We start from the raw sequence: 9,496 nt of genomic DNA on the forward strand, positions 1-9,496 counted from the left end.
GAGAATAATCAAATGAGTGCTCATTCTAATCACTCTTAGGGGAAAAGCAAATTTAAACCACAGAAAGCTAAAGTTAAAAAGATCGACAGTTGTTATTATTAGTAAGAATGTGGAGCAACTGGAACTCTTATGTACTCTTTTTGGAGGTGTAAGTTGGCTCAACCGTTTTGGAGAGCTATTTAGCGTGTCTACTAGGATTAAATGTATAAATACTCTATGACACACTAATTCCACTCTTAAGTATATTCTAACCAAATGCATATCTTGGTGCACTAAAAGACATGTTTAAGAATGTTTAGAGCAGCATTATTAATAATAGCCAAAAGTAGAAAGAGCCCAAATACTAATCAATTGTAAAATGGATAAACTAGAATATTCATAAATGGAAATTTATAGAGCAATGAAAAGACTAGATGAATTTTAGAAACACAACATTGTTCACAAATTGCCAGATATATATGTTTAAAACAGGGAAATCTATGATATTTGAAGTCAGATAATTAGCTATCTTGGAGAGATGAGAGGACTGCTGACAATGAGGGACCTATCAGAGGCTGGTAATACTATTTCCTGGCTTGTGTGGTGGTTCCATGGGTGACCAACCTAATGAAAATTCACCAACTTGTATACTTTCGATTCCTGCAATTTGCCATTACACATCAATAAAAATATTTATTAAACACAGATATGCAAATGAGATATAAGTGAATTATCTTAAAATTGGAACATTGGATAAATTATGCATAGCATAATTCAACTAGCCTTCAAGGAAGATGGGAAATTATAAAGTAGCAAAAAACAAACATAAAGTGAGAATGAAATATCAACAGGATTATTGGCACTTAGGATTCTTCTACCAAGAACTGATTCCTGGAGTCACCAGAGTAATGTGATAAATCTGCATACGGGTTTTATTAGTCTTTGTTGACTTCATGAAGCATGTTGACATTGTTGGAGCAGAAATATAATTATCAATAATTCATTTAGGAATAAGTTTTGGTATAAATTTCTATCACTTAAAATTCTTTCAACTTTACAATATCATTGCAGAACTCTTATTTAGAACTTTCCCCAACTGCCAGCAATATAACAACTCACACCCATAATAAGTACTGAGCAATGCTATTAAGGAATGAGTTTTGGTATTTTTTTTCTTTAGGAAATAAAGCCAGTCAGACAAAGACAAGTAAAATATGATTTCACTCATATGTGGAACCTAATGAACTAAATGAACTAACAGCAAAATAGAGGCAGACTCATAGATAGAAAACAGGCTTACAGCTGTTGGAGTGAGGGATGTGTGGAGGGGTTGAAGGGATTGAGCAAAAAAGAGAAAAAAAATCCATGGACATGGACAACAGTGTGGTAACTGCCAGAAGGAAGGGGGATGGGGGGAGGTGGAGGAAGGTATGGGGGGATAAATGGTGGTGGACAGAGTCTTGACTTGGGGAGGTGAACACACAATACAGTGTACAGATGATATGCTATGGAATTGTGCACCTGAAATCTGTATAATTTTGTAAGCCAGTGTCACCCCAATAAATTCAGTAAAAAGGATTTCTTTCAACCATGTCCTTTGGTCCTGATATAGTCTCATATGTCTCCCCAGTAAACTGCTGCTTGAAATCCTCCCGAGATGGGAGTGCACTAACATCTTAGAAACTAAGATGAGATTTTAGTAATATTAAAAAAGACTGCAGTAATGACTCGATGAAGAAATCACCTTGTAACCTTTCCTGGTGAATATGAGAGAGCAAGAAAATTCTATTATATGATTCTCCAAGTATAAAATATTTTAAGGTTATGATGGCAAATACATGATACTTATGAAACTTATGTTGCTCCCTCAATATGGCATAGCCATTCCCCTCCAACATGGTGAATATCATTCATTTATCAGGACCCTTTTATCCCGCTCCGTTCTCAACAGCATGATCCAGACAGGCTTTAGCAATTGTTGGCACATAAACTTAAGCTTGAACATCCAAATCTATAAGAGAATTAAGATTTATTAAGTAGGATAGACATTTTTATAAAAATAGACTTTTATAGGAGAGAATTCACAGTATCATAAAATGTCACTTCCAGCAAATCTGAGGGAGAGATTAATGTAGAACAAACATCTCATTTCTTTTTCATTTGAGAATCTTCCTCTTAGAAAATATCCAAAAATGTATTCTAGTTTCTCTTGTCCATATTGCTGCCACTTTAGCATTCTGTTTGTTTGGGGTTTCAATACCCATAATCTAGTACAGCTGACTTCAGTTTAATAATTTAGATCAATAACACCTTTAGGCAACCAAACCTTCCTGGTCTGCCTAATGTAAAATATACTGTTTGTTGATTTTTTTTTTTCCACTGTTGTTTTGCTAGGTTACTACTTTAAAATAAGCTTTCTAAGTTGAAAAATCTTTCAAGATACTTTATCACAAATGACAAAAGTTTAATATATTCCCCAGAATAAGCTGCTCTTTCACTATGATTACACACAATGTACACAGAGTATGACAGGGTCAGAATCCAATCTATATTTCTGAATGAATAAACAGTGAAAGACAAATCTTCAAGAATACATTAGGATAGTATCCATCAGTCTCTGTGAAATGAGCATAAAATATATCCATTTGGCCAGGTACTTCCTCATAAAAGTCTAATATAAGAAATATCTGAGTATTCTTATGTTCACCCACACAATGATATGGAGAAATATTTAACATGTATTGGTGCTAGAGGAAACTCTTGCTTTAGGAAAAGAAACCTAAAAAGTGCTCTAATCCCTTGTGCTGAATGGTTAGTACAGTTCTGTGAAATTTTGAATATTTTTACGACACTTGTTCAAGAAATAAAAGCCTTTCAGTTTAAGAAGCTAATAAATATTTCTTAATGAGCTTCTCTGAATCAAACTGATACTGTAGAATGAGGGTATCTTGTTTAAAAATATTTAGACTCGAAATCCATTTACATTTTCTTGAAATTCTCAGAAGAATTATATTGCCATATCCCAAATGGCTTAGGTTAAACGCTATGACTCACTGACGGAACAATTCAGAAAATGTGAAAATTATAAAAATATTTTCTTCCTAAAAGAGCATCTGGACCTGGCACCTTTGATAGAATCATAAGCGAGCAGAATGACTTCTCCTGGACTCTGGGAACAGCAGCCTTCCCCTTAAACGTTTAGGCCTCGAACTTAGGAGCAACGTTTCCATTCCTGTTCATGTTGCCATCCAGCCGTATCTGTCAATGGCAAACTGACCCACCGAAAGTTGCTTTACAGTCAAACGTAAAATACATCTACTCAACATTTATAGTTAAGTTTGAAGAAACTGGCGCATACCCTCTCCATGGAGATTACAAAGGAGCACACATTTCTTGAACCATTTATAGTATCTTAGAGCTGGCTATGACAGGATGCCAAGTTAGAGGGCCAGACAAGGATTGAGAGGCCAAAGGGACCCCTATGACCTCTTTCCACAGCTGAGGAAAGCTTACTACGAAAGGTGACACTTCAAAGAGGCTCTGATCAAGTACTCCTTGCTATTTATTCCTCACAAAATCCCTTTTGGGGGTTATTTATGTGACATAAAATGATCACAACGTCTCTGGGGTTTCCAACAACAAATATTTATTTCTCATTCAAGACTTGTGTTCACTGTGGCTCTACTCTCCCTCGCTCCAGGCTCAGGGAGCATTCTCCCTGGGCTCAGGCTGACAGCAGCCTTTGTAAGAAGCAGTGCCCATCCTGCGGCAGAGGGAGAACAGAACATGGGCTGGCTGCGAGCCCTCTGCTAGGAAGTGACTCACGTTTCATTCACTAATGCTAGTCATATTTCAGCACCTGAGTTGTATGGTACAGGGCTGTGTGGGCCTCCTCCAGGAAGGGGTCCACAGGGAGAAGCACTGAATATGTGAAAAGTGTTCCAATCTTCCACATTAAATCAAAGTAATCTCCACTCTTACTTCACAAGAGGTAGTGGGAAACCAGGAATTCTTTTAGTCAATTTATTACATGTTAATGGAGGAAAGGAGTGATAGTTATTGGGCACCTAACAGGCTAAGTGCTTTATATAATTAATCCTTAGAATCATCTCAACACATCCCAGCACCCTGATTTTACAGAAGAAAAAATAACCATGCTAAAATGTAATAATATTACAATAAAGGGCTTACCATGTCAGATCACAGGGGAATGCAATCCTTTACACCAGGCACAGAGAGAGCCATCCTTATCATGAAGAAGCATTATTGAGAACTCATCTGTATGTGACAAGAACCCCATAGACATAGCCCCTTCACCGATGACAATCTTAGAGACACACTTAGAACATACATACCCTAAAGACAACAGAATAAAATATGAATATAAACTGAACCAATGGGAAAATATTTATGTTACATAAAACAAGTCATCACTTATGAGATTTATGCATAGAGAACAAGAATAAGAAAATAGAAGAGAATTCACTCAGGCGCCATCACCTTAAAGTTCTATACCACTGGAATACGAAAAGGCAGGTGCACTGGCTACGAAAACTGGCTTCTTAATATTTTTACCAGCTCAACAAAAGGAAAGGAGTCGCATTTATATATCCAACTTTGCTTGTTCCGAGAATCCTAAAACAACAATGGATTTAAAAAATATATATATATATGTCTTTATTGATTTCAGAGAGAGGAAGGGAGAGGGAGAGAGAGAGATAGAAACATCAATGATGAGAGAGTCATTGATCGAGCCCGCAACCCGGGCATGTGCCCTGACCAGGAATCGAACTTCAATCTCCTGGATCCTAGTTCGATGCTCAACAGCTGAGCCATGCAGGCTGGGCAACAATGGGCTTTTATAATCATGTACAGGTGTATCCCCAAAACCAATCTGGTAATTAATGATTAGGCCTCTACATATCTTTTTAAGGCAAAATCAGTGCATTTATTTTTAAAACTACAGGAATTCTCAGACAGTGATACCAACCGCAGACAAATATTTTTATTTTTATTCTCTGTGGTTTCTCCCATCTCCACCCCTTTTGTATACATAATTCAGTCCAGTCTCCTAGGCCTCACTTATCTACACAAAGCCACGACATTTCTGGAATCTTGTTCATTACTTACACTTTTTTGCTATCACATCCACAACATGTTTAACTACAGCCTGAGTCATCTAACTCTAGCATCTTCTAGAACAGTGGTTTTGTTCTCACCAGAGGTATGTTTTATCGATTTTAAAGAGAGAGGAAGGGGGAGAGGTGGAGGGAGAGAGAGAGAGCGAAACACTGATGTGAGAGAAAAACATCTATCAGTTAGTTGCCTCCCGTACCTGCCCCAACCAGGAATTGAACCCGTAACTTAGGTATGTGCCCTGAACTGACCTGGAAACAAACCTGCAAACTTTTGGTGTATGGGATGACACTCCAACCAACTGAGCCACCCAGCCAGGGCTAGAATAGTAGTTTTTAAATTTTAGCTTCACAAATATCACCGGTAACACTTGCAAGAAGAAGAAAAGGGGGAAAAAAGTATTTCCTCTTATGTCCTTCCCAGTTCTGATTCAATATAGTCATTACAGAGAGGGGCCCAGGAATCAGAAATTTAAATCAAGTCCCCCCTCAACACACACACACACACACACACACACACACACACACACACACACACACACACGGGAATCTAATGACCCTTCTGAGCCAAAGAAGAAAGTTGTATATTGCCCCTCCATTGTGATGTCACATTTTTACGGATGTTTCCAAAGATGTTCTGTATCAGATTTTATTTTCTCAGGCTAGAATTTATTTTCACTCCAAACTGGAGGAGTGAATCGCTGAACTCCCTTCTAAATTATGCATTTTCAGATTATTTTGACCCCTGAAGCTGTGACAATATACTTATTTAAGGTGAACTTTCAGACTCAAAAATGAAAGAAAAAATAGTATTTGCCTGCTGATTATGAAGAACATCAGGCGATGTAAAAGCAGTAACAATACTCACAGAAACGCGGGACAATGCCAAACAAACTCATACTGCAGTTAAAATTCTGATTTGTTCAACATAAAATAACAAAATTTGTTATTTTGTAATATGTAAGGTTTACTCATAAAAGAGAAACTGTTAAAATGATCCTGATATACATATTTTCAAGACCAATGACAGGTTGGCCTATACCATTAGCATCTGCGAAAAGGAACAGAGAACTCTGCAACCACATCTCTCCACGCGCTCCACCTGAGGCTGAATTTGGCGCCACAGCCCCTGAGCCTGCCCTGTTCCATGTGGTTTCTTCCTTTCCCACTTTCTGTTCCCTCCCCGTAGCACCCTGGAGTCATCATTGTCCTTCAGGACCCAGCTCCACTGCTATCTACACCCATTCTACCTCCTATAACCCTTCAGCTACCAACCAACCCCTCCAACTTCCTCTGGTACTTTCTATCTGCTCTGACGTGAGTAATTAGGTTTACCTTTCACTATAATTATCTTAATTCACAGGTACTGATTTTTTACAATAAAGTCAGAGACAAAGAATTATTTATTTATCTTTGCATTGCCTAGAATGCTTAGTAGAGGAAAATATTCCCCTGTTGGTAGAAAAATAAACCAGTGAACGCAGGAAACATACTAAAATACTTCAGTAACCAGCAGCTTCTCTAACTGGATATAAGAGAGGACATAGAAAAAAATGTACTTAAAAAACATGTTAATAAAAACAAATATTTGAATTGTTTTAAACAAATTACCTCACCACCAACACTGTCAACCTTTTGGGGCAAATAATTCTTTGTTGAGGGGAATATCTCCTGCATTTTAAGATGTTTAGTAAGTATTTTGGGCTTCTGTTCACTAGAGACCAGTCACAACTGGTTTTCCCTCAGTGTGACAACCAGAAATGTATTCAGACATTGTCAGAGACACCTGTGGGGGACAAAAGCACCCCTGGTTGAGAACAACTATTTTCAAATGAAACTATTTTCTTGAACTATACAAGAAAAAGCCATGTTTTTGTCTGCCACTCAGAGAATAAAGGAAAAGGCAGTAGAAAACCTCTAAGGGGAGGAATAGCCTCTGTGACACAGGAAAGGAATACAGGGCAGCCGCAGTTACAGGGAGGGCAGGAAAGATGACATAAAACTTGAGGTGAGCAACTAGATGGATTTTCAATAGGGAAAAAAGGTAGATACCAAAAATCTGTGCCTGGAAATCTCGTCTCTGAACAAATTTTGAAATATTTGCTCAAGTTTTGAGAATTTAGGATCACGAGGATTAAACATGGGCCCATTAAGTTCAAATTGTGCCACATTGACCTCATATGCTTTTATGATCATATTAATAAATTGGAAAATTCTGAATGTATATTGTAAGAAATTAGATAAAATCTAGCACAGTGCCCTTTTAAAAGGTGTTGAAGCAGAAACTGAAAGTCTTTCTTCAGGAAAATGTGCGCAGCCACTAAACTAAGAAACCTTCCATCTCTACAACTGTGTAACTGGAGGGACTATGCCGTGCTCGGGTCATGCCTTCTTTCCTCATTGATGGAACTCGTGGGGAAAAGTTCCTGGTAGAGCAGTCTGAGGATCATAGAGAAATGGAAACCCACTCAGCAAAAACACACACCACAGGAAGCTAAAGCCAACGATGCAGATTCACCACTTGACTGAAGGCTTCAGGACAGAATAGCACCTGTTCAGCTTATTATTTATGTGGCACGTAGTTGCTCAATAATTACTGAATGAATGAATGTCATAGATCTAATTTAACTCTCTTTATTTGTGAAAGTAAGAGGAGCCAGAAGGCTAAACTATACTTATTAGTTGCAAGCTTGAAACTTATACCAGACAAGTTGAGAATGGGCTTTTTGGCTGCTGCTCTTGAGGTTACTTGTATATGAGCCACCATCATCTTCCAAAGATGCTGTCCTGGTGCTCTCTGCTAACAGATGAGTATGTGCTAAAGATGATCTGTCCTTCCACAACGCTACCACCTCACTGTGGGAAGGAGGGATGATTGTCTTTCCTTCGTTGACACAGAAGAGAGGAAGCCTCAAGAGCAGACATCCGTAACTAACTAGTGCAGTCTGTTACCACTCTCTGAGGGTCGTGCTTCTGAGTCCTCACATTTTCAGGGCAGAGGAAGCGGGTGGGAAGCCTGGCATGACAATCAATATCAAAATTACAGCTCCATGATGAGAAATGCTGTCAACGTGGTAACGACTTGTTTAAACATTTATTAAATCACTTCACAACAAGTAGTAACACATGAAGTGTTATCCTCACGTTTCACAGCAACATCACTACTAAAGCAGAAGAAAATGCTAGCCAAACATCAATATATTATTCAGTTAATATTGAGTAGCTTAATTATTCTTGTTTGTTTACAAGTTACCTTTTTACAAACAAATTTAGCAGCCTAATGCAATCATGGATGTATTATTATTGCTGAGATCAATGCCTAAAATCAGGAAATTCAATATTAGCGTATCCACAACACAATAATTTTCACTTTTTTAGGCACTTTTCAGGCCTTTTCTATTCAGTTTGACTTTCAATGATCATGGATTATAACAAACTTTTTATTGATAACAGAATTACAGTTTAGAATTTAAAAACTATGTGAATGTCACGTTCAATCAAATGTTTCTTTTTTCAACTTTTACTCCAAAGATGAGTAATGAAGAAAAGGAAAGAATATGTTTTTAAAAAAATACCTTTATAGATCACGTCTAAAATGGTCACTATTCTCCTGATAGACAGATGATAAATTAGATAGATATAGATGATAGATAGATTAGATGATAGATAGATAGATAGATAGATAGATAGATAGATAGATAGATAGATAGATATAGATAGATAGATAGATGATAGATATTTTTCATATAGAATATTGAATTTGCTTAGTCATCTTTTCAGAATAGGTAAAAGGAAATTTCTGATAATGTAATATTTTTATGTCCAATTTATTACCTGAGTCATTTATCTTTGTATTAACTGAGGTATATGTTAGGCTATAACATTCAATGGTTTAAGAAACAGAGGCCATAACATTCAGTGGTTTAAGAAAGACAACAAAGTCTGAAGAGGTAGTGCAAGGTTAGTGTGGAGTTCCGCATAGTTAGGGACCCCAAACACTCCTTTAATGTCACTTCATCACCCACTAGGGCATTGCCTGTCTGTAGCTAAAGATGGGAAGATGATTCACTACCTCCTTCACTGTGTCCCCACTTAAGCATGGGAAAGTTGGTGGCAGAGGGATCTCATGGAAAACAGAGCACAACCTTTGGTTAAAGGCATTATTGAACTTGGCCAGCATGGTTCAGTGGTTGAACAGCGACCTAGGATCCAGGAGATCGTGGTTGGATTCCCGGTCGGGGCACATGCCCCGGTTGTGATCCTCAGTCGGGGGCGTGCAGGAGGCAGCCAATCAATGACTCTCTCATCATTGATGTTTCTATCTCTCTCTCTCTCTCTCCCTTCCTCTCTCTGAAATCAATAAAGATATATTACAAAATAAA

The sequence above is a fragment of the Miniopterus natalensis genome, chromosome 3 (assembly GCF_054644295.1).
Source record: "Miniopterus natalensis isolate mMinNat1 chromosome 3, mMinNat1.hap1, whole genome shotgun sequence".
NCBI classification, from domain to species: domain Eukaryota; kingdom Metazoa; phylum Chordata; class Mammalia; order Chiroptera; family Miniopteridae; genus Miniopterus; species Miniopterus natalensis.